Here is a 15,127-nt window from a genome sequence, read left to right on the forward strand (position 1 = left end):
TAGCTATAAATGTTAATTATCTTTTTATTTGCAAATGAATAAGATGAGAACTAGGCAACCCCAGGAAGAAATCATGTTCCTCCTGAAAAAAATCTGAAGCTAAAATTCATAGAAGGATGCAAATTTCTGTCTCCTTGGTCTTTTCGCTGTTAGCCATCTAAAGCTATAATGTGTTTTTTCAAGAGACCCTAAAGCAAGATTCAAGAATGAAAACTTTAGAACCACAGTTTGGAGTATACAGCATAGAAAAATCAGCAGAAACTGTAGGCCCCACGTGACAAGAGCAATTTAAAACCATCGAGGGGAGAAATAACCTGGCAAAGTAAGATATCAAAGAATTTGGATCTCGAGTCACAGATGAAAATGTCAGAAGCTTGCAGCTAAGGATAAAGTAAGGAATTAAATAAAAAGTTGCTCCTCTGAATTGGATTCTTTCCAGGTCAACAACTACTGAGTCGTTAAGAAAAACTAGAGTCCAAGAGTTCCTGATTGCCTGTGACAGGCCTCCACTCCCCAGACAGAGTTAGCGCATAGCGCTTGCCAAGAGCACTGACTCACCCACCTCCGCAGGGCGTGCACACCAGCTCTGAAGAGCAAAAGCAGAATCTGGCTGCATCCGGTTGTGTTCCTGGTCAGTTTGCATTTTCAACCTCAGAGTGAGGGTCTATGATTTAAATGTGGACATTTTCTTAAAGTTCAGTTCATCCAGAGTGTGTGTAGAAGCCCAAATGCTGCAGAACAGTGAGGGTTTTCTTATACCCAGAACAAAATTAAATGTTGTCTATCAGCTGGACTAAGGGAAAAAAAGTGATCCAAGCCACATAATATGCTGTTAGCATAAGCACATGCTATGATAATCACCATGATCATCTCAGCACCAGGGTTGCAATGATTATGGAGTAATGATGAGGTTGTACCATGCTGGCCATACTCTGGGCTGATCAGAGAGATCGTCCTTGTGATGAAGGGCATTGTAGAACTTGCTTTCATTGGGTAGACCTGCATTTGCCCTCTCTTTGGAGAGGGTGGCATCTGTGAATACACTTTCCTTTTCCATGGGAGTCTGTCTGACTTTTTTGATGCACAACTTGCAGAAGTCTGCTGTCGTAGATTCCCAGAGCCAACAAGGTCCCTGAGGGTCCCTGAGGTTGCATGTGCACGCTGCACACAAACAGGGTCAATTCGGTCACATCTGGCAATTGCAGCAATTTATACAGCTGGGATCCAGAAACATCAGTTTCACTGTGCATGCTGTGCCAAGCACCCCACAGAACCCTGGCCTCCAAGAGATATGTCCACAGCGCTGGATTCTACACACCCAGGCTGCTCATGGGTGGACCAAATGATGCTGTGTGTTATGATTTGGGAGGAACTAGCACGTGTGCCCTCAGAGTCTCCCCATCTGCTGGCACTTTGCCTGAATTCCCAACCATTAGAGTCCCTCCACTGGGGGACAGCAGCAGTTCCCTACCTCTTCTTTTTCTTTAGTGTTAAATGTTAAATGTTAAAAGAACCCCTTTTAACATCAAAAAATTTTACAGATACCCCACATTATTAATAGCTATATTTTCAGTTTCTGATGAGTGAAACAAAGGTGCCAAGCAAACCACTAAAATCTCAGTGGTGCTTTTACACAGATTCATATTTAATAGATTGCAATAACACCTTAATATATTTGACAAATAGGCACCCATGTATCTGAGAGCCCTATTTATTAAGTTTAGGTATAATGCTTTGCAAACCTGTGGATTCATGGATCTCTAGGTCTGCATTTTTACTCCCTCCTTTCCCTGCACACACCCCATGCTTTATTGCCAAGATTTATGGCCCATTGAATGGGGCCAGTGAGTTAACCAGCATCTTATAAGTTTGCACAATCTTATATATTGTGCAAACAATATAACCCTATTGTTTCATAGGGTTCAAAATAAATATGCAAACAAAAAAAATTTGGTAAAACCTGGGTTATACAAAGTCAAGAAGTTTTCTTGACTGCAGGACTTCTTAGAACCTTAACTGTTGACATGCACTTTGAATCACTACGAAGGAGGAACAGATTTTAGAATTCATTAAACTTCTTTTTTTTTTTTTTACCATTTAGTACCCTCCAAATCACTTCTTCATCTATTTCTTTATTATTATTATTATTAACATATAATGTATTATTTGTTTCAGGGCTACAGGTCTGTGATTCATCAGTCTTACACAGTTCACAGCATTCACCATAGTACATACCCTCCCCAGTGTCCATCACCCAGCCACCCCATCCCTCCCACCCCCCTCCACTCCAGGAACCTTCAGTTTGTTTCCTGAGATTAAGAGTCTCTTATGGTTTGTCTCCCTCTCTCGTTTCGTCTTGTTTCATTTTTCCTTCCCTTCACCTATGATCCTCTGTCTTGTTTCTCAAATTCCTCATACCAGTGAGATCATATGATAATTTTCTTTCTCTGATTGACTTATTTTGCTTAGCATAACACCCTCTACTTCCATCCATGTTGTTGCAAATGGTGAGATTTCAATTTTTGATGGCTGCATAATATTCCATTGTGTATATATACCACATCTTCTTTATCCATTCATCTGTCGATGGACATCTGGGCTCTTCCCATAGTTTGGCTATTGTGGACATTGCTGCTATAAACATTGGGGTGCATGTGCCCCTTCGGGTCACTACATTTGTATCTTTGGGGTAAATACCCAGTAGTACAATTGCTGGGTCGTAGGGTAGCTCTATTTTCAACTTTTTGAGGAACCTCCACACTGTTTTCCAGAGTGGCTGCACCAGCTTGCATTCCCACCAACAGTGTAGGAGGGTTCCCCTTTCTCTGCTGGAATTTACTAAACTTCTTGACCCATGGATCCTTTTTCCAGGCATACCTATTGACATATCTGGCAAAAGTGTTTTGAAGAACACCACTTTGGGTTAAAACATTATTTCCAGAAGATCTCTGTTGAATGTAAACATATAACCTGGAAGAGGGAAACCAGTAAGCCTTTTGTCTCCACTAGGATATTACCAAGATTAGCTCCTAAAAGAAGTTGAGTTGCCAAGGGAAAGGTCTCAAAGGAATAGCTTCTCAGACATCTCTCCTCTAAGGAGCCTGAAACATGTGAACAGCATAGCTTCTTGTTTCAAGTGACATTTATAGCTATACTTAGTATCTCATTAGCTTCCTCCCTCTCTTATAAAAATCGCAGAGGCCATGGGAGCAAATGGCTGAGAGTCTGTTGGAAAATCACATAGTACAATGCACGAAAACATTTTGGTACCACAGAGATAAATGTTCTCTGGATGTTAAAACAGAAAGTCATAGGGGCGCCTGGGTGGCACAGTTGGTTGAGCATCCGCCTCTTAGTTTCAGCTCAGGTCATGGTCTCAGGGTTCTGAGATCGAGCCCCGAGTTGGGCTCTATGCTGAGCATGGAGCCTGCTAGAAAGTCTCCCTCTCCTTCTGTCCCTCCCCCTGCTCTCCTTCTCTCTCTCTAAAATAAATAATTAAATCTTAAGGAAAAAAAAGAAAACCATATGTGGAATTTTTGTCTTTGACTGACTGAATACAGGTTTTATTTATTTTGTGTGGCTCATAATGCCCACGTCAGTGACACGGTGGAGAGGCCTGGCTCCATTAGACCCTGTGTGTCCTGGGTAGATGTGGACTGGCTGGACACTGCCTTCTGATGGCTTCACCAAGTGTCCCCCAGCCTGAACTCCCCTGTGATGATCACTTTCTCTCACCACCCCCACACACACAAGCTGAACCCCAAATTGTACCTATTAGAGCTTCACACTCTTTACACTTAAGATTTGGACTCCTGTTGAAATTCTGAGCTCCCTGGAAAAGGTAAAAGTTTAAATGCATTAGTCTTTGACAACCTTAGAGTGACATGGAAAATGGGATTGGTGAGACTGAGTTGTGTGTAGAAAGTGGAGAGCATTAGGGTACTGGGGACAGCCCGCTGGAGCCACCTAGGAGGGCGTCTCTTGATAGAGACCCAAGGGACTCCGGAGGGAGCCCGTTTTGCCCCAGTTAAATGGCAAAGCTGAAACAGCCAAATCACTGGAGGTAAAACAAAGGGCAGACCATCTGTGCTTGCAGACGCAGCTAAACTAATGCAAGGGAGAAAATAAGAGCAATTACTTGGAAATTTTAAAGCCTCAGGCAATTCTTCCTCAATCAAGTGAATATATCAGGTTAGAATGATTTTTGGACTTGAGGTTACTAGCAGAATTGTTTCAATTTGTCATTCTTCGTTCATGTGTAGACACCGCTAATAAGCACATCTTTGCTTCTCACTCATCTCAGTGGAGACAGAATTTTGTTTTATAGTCTTTTCACATGACATCATGTTGATCAGTTAATAATTTATCAAGAACCTCTAGCCAAATATTAAAACAAATGTGCACCATAACACATCACTATATCTTTCTTTTGAACCATTCAGAGGGACAGGCATAAAGTTAAATCACAAAACATCTGTGCTTCTTCATGTTCTTGTAATAATGTGATTTTAACTTTCCATGCAATTAGAATGAGAACCATCCCAATTAAAAGGTTTGAACCAATGTGGTATTCCTATTAAGGTGTTAAAACATTCATTTTGTCAAATAGGGGGAAAAAATTGGTTCCCTTTGAGATTTTCTCCATTAAACTAGTTTCCTAATTGCTACATGCTATTTAAATAGCTTTGACTGCACTTATCTCAAATGATACAGTTCAATTAGCCTGCAAAAAAATTTAGGTCTCCAGTGAAAAGAAATCTCACAAAAAAATCCAATCTATAGCAGAGGACACAGATATCTATTAAAATATTCTTGGTAGATGCCACTTTTTCTTTTTTTTTTTTTTCTTTATGATCCCAAACTCAATTCCATTCTATTCTCTGAATATGAGCTACTATAATCAATATTAATATCAGTGTCAACTATAATTTATTAAGCATCTACTAGGCATACGTTATTATATTTAGTTATTTTAACAATAGTCCGGTGATGCAGTTACCATATGCATCCTACAGATAAGAAAATGAGATGGAGAGGTAATTAGAAAGCTTTCCCACTTAATGAGTGTCCAAAGTGAGATTTAAACCCAGGTCTTTATTACCAAAGTTTTTATTTTTAATCATAGGGCCTCTCCTAATCTTTGTTGGCCTTTAAAAAACAATTCATTCAGTGTAATTATTCTTTTCTTTAATTGAACAGCTAATGTAGGTTTAAAGAACAGTTGTTCTTTCTTTATGATTTTTAAAATATATACATAAAACTAGAGAGAATCATATAATGGATCCCTGTATATATATGTAAATCTTTCTGGTTGAATTTCTCTCTCCACTTCTTTTTCAGGAATATTTAAGGGCACACTCCAGCCATTAATATTTTAGGATGCATCTCTGTCTGGAGACATTTTCCAACACAGTCACCATGCCATTATCATGCCAAACAAAGTTATTATCTAAACCCGTAGTCTGTGTGAGTCAGGGTCCTGGTAGGAAAACAGATGGCTTATTCAAAAGAGGTAATTCAAGAGATGTTAATAAAGGGACTATTTACCACGCTGTGGCCAGAGTTCAAGAAAATCAAGGGATGGTGCAGGGCCTGAAGGCTGGCAATCATGAGAAGCTGTTACCACCTGTCAGCCCGAAGAAGTAAGGTGGGGAAGGTTCCTGGAAGTTGGAGAGAATAGCCTGCCAGAAAGGACAGAGATGGAGGAATAAATACTTTAATTCCCTTCCTTTTGCCCTCCGAGCTCCTCTTGGGACGCCCATTGGCCACATCCAATCTGAATTCAGAGAACAAAGGATCCCAAGTAATTAATACAGGGGTCGGCAAGTATTTTTTCTGTAAAGGGCCAGACAGTTAATATTTTTGGCTGGGTGGGCCACAGGCAGTCTCTCTCCCATATTCTTTGTTTTTTTCTGTGCCCCGCCCCCAGCTTTACTGAGGTATAGTTTACAAGTAAAGTTATAAGGTATTTAAAGTATACAACATGATGATCTGATATACAAAAATATGGGGAAAGGATTGTCCCCCACTGAGTTAACATATCCATCACTGCACATATTGACTTGTTTTTGTTTTTTTCTTGTTTTGGTGAGAACATTTAAATTCTACTTTCTTTGCAAGCTTCAATTATATAATACAGTGTTAACTACAGTCACCATGTTATATAGTAGATCCTCAGATCTTACTCATTTTATAACTGAAGTTTATACACTTTTACCAGCCTTTCCCTATTTCCCCCAACCCTCAGCTCCTAGCCACTTTTCTACTCTATGTTTCTGTGAGTTCATTTTATTTTCAGATTCCACATATATGTGATACCATGCAGTATTTGTCTGGTTTATTTCACATAGCATGATGCCCTCCAGATTCATCCATGTTTTCACAAAGGACATGATTTCCTTCTTCTTTAAGATTGAATAATTTTCCATTATATGTACATTATACACACACACACTATATAAATACATTTTTATTTTTAGCTCACTGGCTGTACATAAACAGGACAATGGCCAGATTTGGCCCACAGGTCATAGTTTGCTGATCCCTTTTAGTTCATAAAGACTAGTAACCTGGGGCACAGAGAGAGTCAAGTAGGGTATTTGCATTCTGGAAAAGCAAATGGAAAATATCTAGACACAGTCATTCAAAGAGGGTTTGTTCAAATGAAGATCCTAACAAGATCTACACATTTAGGGGTATTTAGTAGCTATGTCTCTTTATTCTATAAACTCTTCCCTCCCCTTTTGGATAAATGATACTGATTTTGGGGGGAAACAAGTTCTTTTGTCCCGTAGACAGAAGATCTGGCCAGTTGCTCTCCTGGAGCATCCTTCAGCATGTTTCCCTGTATTTCCATCAACTGTTAGACTGTGAGGCTTGATTAGATGCAGGTTCAAATGTTTAAGAAACAATGATTCAGAGTTGGTACTATTATACTTCCAGTTACGTTCTATCAGGAGGAGTATGATGTTTCTGGCTGCCCCCTTTTCGTGATGCCATTAAGTGTATGCCCTATTGCTTTACAACATCCATTGATGATTGTTTCCTCGAGCCATCATTTCCTGACTTTGGGAAATGGTATTTTAGTTTTAATTCCATAATTCTTTCTGCATTTATTAGATAGAATTCTCCTGTAATGATTTTCTTTACATTATTAACTATTTGATTACCCTGAAATATAGTTCATATTGGGAATGCAAGATAAACATTCTTTTCTTTACCAATTTTAACTTAGTGCCCTAGTGATCTCTAGCAGTGATCAATGGGCTTTTTAAAAAAGTACTATTTTGAAATTTTAAAATATTTGTATTGTATATGTATATGATATATAGACAAATTCATAAATTTAAAATAAGAACACACACATAGAGTGTATCAATCTATTGCAAAAATCATTCTTTGTGTTCCTTACGTTATCATATTTTAGGCAAATGGGCACTGTGCTTTGTGTGTGTGTGTTTGTGTGTGTGTGTGTGTGTGTGTCTTAAAAGAACAAAAATTAATTTCCTCATAGTTCTTAAGTCCAGAAGTCAACATGTGGGCACTGCTGTATTACATCTAGAGGCTCTAGGGGAGATTGCACTCCTTGTCTTGTCCAGTTTCTGGTAGCTGTTGGCATTCTTGGGCTTGTGGATACATTAATCTTTCCGTCTGTCTTGATAAGGCCTTCTCTATGTGTCTCTGTGTATCTATTATCATACGGCTATTCGTCATTGGATTTAGGGCCCACCTGGACCATCATGAGATTTTTTTAACTTAATTACATCCACAAACTCTCTTTTTTCCAATTAATATCACATTCAAAATTTCGGAGGATTAGAATGTGGACATATGTTTTTGAGGGCTACCATTCAGTCCACTACCAGTGTCTTTGTGATTTTGTGATGATCTGTGTTTTTTGAGGGTACTAATGTATTATAAGCTGTAATGTTGCAAATATAGAGTCACTGATTGACATTGTGTTTTGTATCAACATGATACATAGTAAAAGTTTACTAGTGACCTATGAAATAGAAAATTATCAAATCAGTGGTAATAAAACAGCAAAACTAAGAAAAATATACATTACTTTTGCTAGTACAATTGTTTGGTTTTCTGCCACCCTTTGGTTCTATATGTGTATTTTTGTGGTATGGAAGAAGGAAGTAGAGTCAGAGGTTAAAAAATAAAAGAATGTATTTTATAGGGGTTTACTCCCATTTGATCACAGACACTTGAATAGGCTTGTCATATTTTTGAGGATTCTCTTTGACTCACCATTGTAAATTTCCTATCCCAATGGCATTCCTAACGCTTTTTTATAGTAGTAGAGTGGTTTATCCATTCTGCAATAGCACAGAAGAGTTGGAAGTTGCATTTTCTCTATACCTTTTGGAAAAGAGAAAAGTAGAGAAAAAGTTAATTTTTTTTTGTTTGAAATTTATGTGCCTTTGTTTCAAAGAACCACTGTTTCTTTTTTTTTTTTTTTTTAAGATTTTATTTATTTATTTGACAGAGAGAGAGACAGCGAGAGAGGGAACACAAGCAGGGGGAGTGGGAGAGGGAGAAGCAGGCCTCCCACTGAGCAGGGAGCCCGATGCGGGGCTCGATCCCAGGACCCTGGGATCATGACCTGAGCAGAAGGCAGACGCCTAACGACTGAGCCACCCAGGTGCCCCAGAACCACTGTTTCTAAGAGAGAACTCTTGGTTGCATTGCATGCATTCAGACAGAGGCACCTTATGTTGTCAAAAATCTGCATTTTCTCTCTCAGTATCACCATAGTGACTGCAGTGTGGTCTCCTGTGTCCTTTTGGGAGCTTTCTTCCTTCCTTGCAGGGCAAAATATCTCAGGCTCATCTTCTACATTTCCTGCCCTACGTCTGGAATCATCATCTCATTCTCCCAGCAAATCCTGTTTTTTTGTTGTTGTTTGTTTTTTTGTTTTTTGTTTTTTTAGTAGGAAATAATATTACGAGCCTACTATCTGGGAACTAGAGATCATTCCCTTGCTGGGTTGTCATTGTTTTCCAGGTTTATTTCCCTTAACAATATCTGTTGTTTATTTTCCATATAGTTGGGTAAATTTACATCTCAGTTGGCCAGAGACAGTCTGGGTTTACATCTATTCACCTGGCACAGTCAAGGATACCACTTAAAAGTATCCCAGTTAGGATAAGATATATGACCACCCTACTCACAAGTGACTTAATCTCTGTGCCTGGCTGGGTAAGCTGGTGGAACGTGTGACTCTTGATCTCGGGGTTGTGAGTTGGAGCCCCACATTGGGTGTAGAGATTACTTAAAAATAAAATCTTTAGAAAACAAACAAACAGCTATGATCTGTTTTTATTGGCTGCCCAAAAGATGTTTCCTTTATCTTTAAAAATCTGTAGTTTCACGAGGATATGTCTTGGTGTGGCTCTGGGTCAATTTTCTCAAGTAAATACATGGTGTACTCTTTCAATATGTGGGCTTGATGGAGTCTTCTTTTATTTTAAGAAAGCTATCTTGTTTTGTAATTTATAGGGATAGTTCTGTGCCATGGCTTTGGATTTTTCTTGGAAGGTTCTAATCATACCTACTGAATTTTCCTTATCCATATTCTGTATCTATTGGTTTCTTTTGTATATTCTTAGTTTGCTTTGATTTTTTTCATTTTCTTTCTGCCTCCCATTTTTCTTACTATCCACTCTCTCTGTTACTGAGTCTTTCATGTTTCCTTTAGTTTTAGACTTCATTCTGAAGTGGGTTCTTTTTTTCTTTATTTTCACAGTATTTTCCTGAACCCTAACAGAACTTTTACATATCCTGCAGGCTTTCACACCATCATTTCTGATATTTTCTACTTGTAAGTTATGCTAAGTTTTCATAGTTCCCGTACCGTTCTTATCTGTATCTTAGCCCTTTTGTAATATTAAGCTATGGTTTTCATCAGCCTTGTGGTCATATTTTTCTGGTATGCCTTCATCAATGGTTAATTTTCCCCTTTATATGGGGTTTAATCATGATCCTTTTCATTTTCTCTTGTTTATTTGAGATGACCCTCCTTTTTTTTCTTATTCTTTGAGAAGGAGATTCCTGTCAGGTCAGGGTAGTTTCCTAGGGAAGTGGTTCTAAGGCTCCCCACTCTGTTGTTGTCTTGAAGTATTAAAAAATACAGCCTTTCAGTTCAACGGTCCTGCTTCCTCTAGACCCCCTTTTCCTCATAGGAATTGAATCTTCTCTCTGTTTTTCACCATTGTTTCTACACTGTTGTTTTTATTTTTATTTTTTTTCCTATATGCATAGCAATTTGTCTCTGAGTCGGTCCCTATCTTCCCAGAAGGATATTTCTGAGGCCCTCGAGAGATTAGGCTGCCCAAGCCCCTGTGATTTCCTCACGGGTGCACCCATCTGCTCACAACAGCCCGTGGAGCTCTTCCCCAGTATTACCAATTGGTTGTTTCCAGGCTTGTTTGCCGAGGATTCCACTGAGAGGGAGCTCATCTCACTTCGGGAATGAGCATGTGATGCAGTTCCTGGGTTCTAAGTCTCTTGAGACCATTGGAACTCTCTTTTCTGTCCACGAGTGCCAGCCCCACATGTCTCTGGAGCAGGCTCTGTTGTTGACGGTGGTTTGGCATTAACCACTTTATGCTCTGGGGCTCCAGGGAACTCCTTGTCTTCTCATTGTGCTGAAGATGCTGTCCGTTTTATTTTTAAATCTTGCTATTCTGGTTTACCTATCTGTTTTGTTTTATGAGAAGATTTAGAGATATTTAAATAGCACGCTGCCATAATTACTTTGTTCTGCCTGGAAATTTGAGGTCACTTTTAAAAAACTGACCTGACACGGTTAAGTTTGGGAGCATAGAAAATAAGACAGGACCTCATAGGAGTCAAGCCCATGCCACTTGGGGAAAACTTCAACCTGAATCAGGAACGAGCTTCCCATACCAGGCCCAAGTGGCTGCAGCTGCCATGAGTGCTTTGGGCAAAATGGCAAGGGGGACACCGTTAGTTTCTGGCTGCTTCCTCCTGCCTCGCTCACCACTGTGTCTGGGCTGGGGGCACAGGGGCTGGAGTCTTCTGAGCCTGGTATGGGTCTTTACCCGGCAGACCTTAGGGGATATGGGCCATGCATTCAAAGTCAGGATGTCAGGCTAAGTCAGAAAAGTTGGAATTGGATGAAGGCAGAGGGATACCATCTGTGAGCCAAGGTACAGGCCAAGGAGTCCACAGGCAGAGCACACAGTTGCTTTGGAAGGGCTGAGGAAGCAAGTGCCCTGACAGGCAGCCACCCAGGCTGAGTCCACACCACCTCCTATTTGCTCCTGTGCTTGGGGCCAGATCGGCTGCACTGAAAATGTTCGCTCACTGTCTGTTGTTTAACAGGACTATGTTCTTGGACGATGCCGGGGAACATAGTGGAGCATCTTCTCCATCTGGAGCCTTAAAATGGTCATAGGTTTTGTCCCCGTTGATGGAGCTGCCATTCTTACTGCAATAATTTTCTCACACACAACACTATTATAATTTGAAAATTCTCGTGCTCAGTATCTGAGGGCAAATCAAAACCATTTAAAACAAGTACTCTTGACGACCTTCTCCTTTCCTCAAAAGGACTCCATCTCTGCATGATCCTTTTTGTCCCTGTTGGATCAGAGAAAAAGACAGGTCTCTTTCTCACCAAAGCTAAAACCTCAAGTGTTCTGGAGAAAAAATCTCCAGGAGATGTTCAGTGGAAAAACACTGGTACCACTTGCTAAATGCTTATGATTTGCAAATCCCAGGCCATGAGTGTCAGTCACATTATCTAATGTACACTTTCCACAGAAAATTGCATGGCTGGGGCATCAGTTAAGGTTTAGTTGCAGGTAACATAAACCACCCTCACTATTCTAAGTAAGAAGAGATTTAAATCAGGGCATTTGGTGCTTAGGAGATCTTCGAGAGCGTCAGAGAAGCGGACTCTAAGCTAGTCCTTCAGGAATGACTCCCAGAAAACAGCACAGACCCGACCATCCAACCAGATGCATCTGATTGGCAGAACCTAAATTACAGTAGAAATCCTTGCTGAGAGGGAGCCATGGACACACAGTTTTTAGCTTTTTGGCCTCAGTAATACAGACAGGCACACCAGGATGGCTCTGACCCCATTCACTGATGAGGAAATGGAACTGGCTCTGACCAGAAAAACCAGTCACGTGACTGGAAACAGACAAGCTAGCACTGAGCGCAGATGTAAGCCCACGTTCTCAAGCCCGCCACTCTTTGGCCTGCCCAAAAAAGCATCTGTGGTCAAAGAGGAGTGGAAAGGCTAGTTTATAAGCATGACCAGGGCTTCCTTATCAACGAACATCGTTCCTTGACTGTGCCACCTAATTACAATTATTGGTTCCACCATCATTTTTCTCCTCTCCCATCAAACTACTCAAATGTGGGAGGAATCTTCTAGGATCTCACAACTTATGAAAACGATTATCCTGGCTTTCAGTCTGTTGTACGTGGACAGGTCCATACTTTGACTTATTGCACTGGGCGTTTTCCAAAGGTGGCAAATTATACTGCTTCAGTTTTTCATGGGAAAGTAGTTATTTACATTAGTAAAAACTAAGTTTGACTTGAGATGGAATAAAACAAAAGTACTTGTTCCTTCTGTAAATGGACCTCAGAAAGTTTTACTGTTATCAAAATGCTCCAGGCCATTCAGTCATTCATTCATTCATTCATTCACTTACTTCTTAACATCCTCATCTGTTGGGCAATTATTTGTTGAGCGTCCATTATGTGCCAGGAAGACAGTGCTACATAAACATGCGTTGTCCCTGCCCTCATGGTACTAATAGCTGAAACATGAGGACAAACATTAAATCACTGTGTAAAGTGGTTTGGCATAAGGGAGGAATGGTACTATGGGAGTAACAGCAGAAGGGTGAGCACACACCTCCCGGGAGGAAATTCATCTAAGCTGAAACCTGAAAGATGTGTAGAGGTTAACAAGGCAAAGGATGAAGGGATGGGTGTTCTCTTCAGAAAGGGGCTGCAGAGCCAAAGTCCTGGAAAGGGGAGGAAAGAAGGTACATTTGCGCTAGTGAATGAGGAGCAGAGTGGTTGGAACGTGGGGTAGGGAGGACAGTGGACAAAAATGAGCTGCAAGGATGGGTGTGGGAGGTCATTTGCAGACTTGTAGGTTGATAGGTTGATTTAAGAATGAAATCCTCCATTCTATTCAGTGTGGTCATTTGCAGTTGCTGCTAAGCCAGGTGGAAACACATGCTGAAATAGTGAAAAACGACCTGTAAGTTAACAGATTCCTGTTAGTAAAGAGAAGGAGATGCTACTGGACCATACATGCAATTAAGAGATCTTTTTTTTTTATTATTATATATATTGTCCCTCTGTAATGCAGAGGTAAGAGATGACAAAGATGCACTCTTTGTAAAAGTCTATTTTTAATGTTCAATGAATATTAGAGAAATGACAGAAAATTATCATCTTTTAAAAATGTTTTTTCAGTATTCCAAAAATCAAGAATTGTTCAATTATAGAGAATAGATATTTCCATGTTAGTTAAATTTTTGTCTTTCATATTTGCCCCAAGATTTCCTATATTATTCATGAAAGGTGGATTATTTCATAACAATTTATTACAATGTTTCTCTTTCCCCAAAGTTTTGAGTTTTAGGATATTCTGGCGGTGGGGCAAGTGCTGATGACTGGGGATATGGTGGAGGTGGTCTCAGCTGGAGGCAGTGGGACAGCCGGAAGGAGACTGCAGACAGGGGATATGAAGTATGAGGAGAGTGCGCCACCCCACACCAGGCAGTAGCTAGGTGGCCATCAGCATCTGCAAAGCCTGAAGAATCTTTGGGCCGTGGGTGGGGGGTGGGGGGCCTTGACCTATAACTGATGTACCCTTGAGGCTATTTCTTTGATTACCTGGCTCTCATCAGTATGAAAAGGACACTAGAGAGGGTTAGAAAACTTTAAGGTCCATAATAACTTCACTTCCACACATGTAAGAATGAGATGAGTGTCAGTTGAGTGGTGGCAGATCAACACACAACAAAGCAGGCTGGAGGGGAAGTCTGCTTCTTCCTCCCAGGGATGAGTCAACTTCTGCTGCTCTCTCTTCCATCCCAATTCACTCTTTCTCTCAGAAGGTATCCAATGAGCCCCTACTAGGCGCCAGGCTCTCTACTAAGTATTGGACCAACAGCAGTTTATTAAATCATTCAAGACTAATTTATTGACTGTCAGTTACATGCCAGGCAGTGTTCTGATCACTGGTAAACAAGACAGCGATTCTGCGTTCCCAGGGTTTTTGCATTCAATGGATATTTGAGATGTAGAAATGTAGAAAAGTGCTAAACAGAGAATTTAAAATCAGATAGGTAATTATAACACAGTGGTTACTTTAGTTTGGATGGTGGGGAAGCCTTCCTGGGGGAGGTGACCTATGTGCTGAGATCTGAATGGTAAGAAGAGTAGTCCTGTGAAGATCAGGGAGAAGAGAATTCCATACAGAGGAACAGCTGGTATAAAGTCTCTACATCAGGAATGAGTTTTGCAGTTGGAGGAAAATGCAAGTTCCTGTAGTTGAAGCTTAGTGAGAGAGAGAGAGAGAGAGCACTACAAGAAAGCCTGGAGAGGTGGAGAAAGATATTTGGGACCTCCTAGGTGAGGGTGACACAGTTGATTTTCTAAATGCGTTGGAAAGCCACTGGAATTTTTTTTTTCAAAATTGTCTGATCTATCTTTATCTATCTGTATGTCTATCTCCATAGAAAATATATTGCTTTGTTTGCTATCGTATACATGACATGTTGCTGTAGATATCATTCTACACCTTGCCTTTTTCACTTAACAATATGTCTTGAAAATCTAAGCCACTGGGGATTTTTAAGCAGGGAAATGACATGATATGATTTAGATTTAAAGCTAGGGGGGAAATGCATGATATGTGTCTTTGTTTCAGCTGCTATAACAAAACACAATAAACTGGATGTTTTTAAAAAAAACCCAAACATTTCTTTCGCACATTTCTGGAAACTGGGAAGTCCAAAATCAAGGTGCTTTAAATTTGGTGCCTGGTGAGAACCTGCTTCCTGGTTCATAGATGGTTCTTCTTGCTGTGTCCTCATATGGTGGACAGGACAAGGGA

At 40.3% G+C, this 15,127-nt stretch overlaps 1 protein-coding gene across 3 annotated transcripts in view; it reads left to right on the forward strand.

Annotated features, from left to right (window-relative positions):
• CUNH11orf53 (chromosome unknown C11orf53 homolog) overlaps positions 1 to 15,127 on the forward strand; it is a 396,668-nt gene that overhangs the window by 46,788 nt on the left and 334,753 nt on the right. Inside the window, exon 3 of one of the 3 annotated variants that reach the window (XM_032428142.1) lies at positions 440 to 631. The exons of the other annotated variants lie outside the window; for them this stretch is intronic. The gene's annotated coding sequence lies outside the window, so the exon portion shown is untranslated. The remainder of the gene's footprint in view (positions 1 to 439; positions 632 to 15,127) is intronic. 3 annotated transcript variants of the gene reach the window in all.

The sequence above is a fragment of the Phoca vitulina genome, unplaced genomic scaffold (genome assembly GCF_004348235.1).
Source record: "Phoca vitulina isolate PV1807 unplaced genomic scaffold, GSC_HSeal_1.0 scaffold38, whole genome shotgun sequence".
In the NCBI taxonomy this organism is placed as follows: Eukaryota; Metazoa; Chordata; class Mammalia; order Carnivora; family Phocidae; genus Phoca; species Phoca vitulina.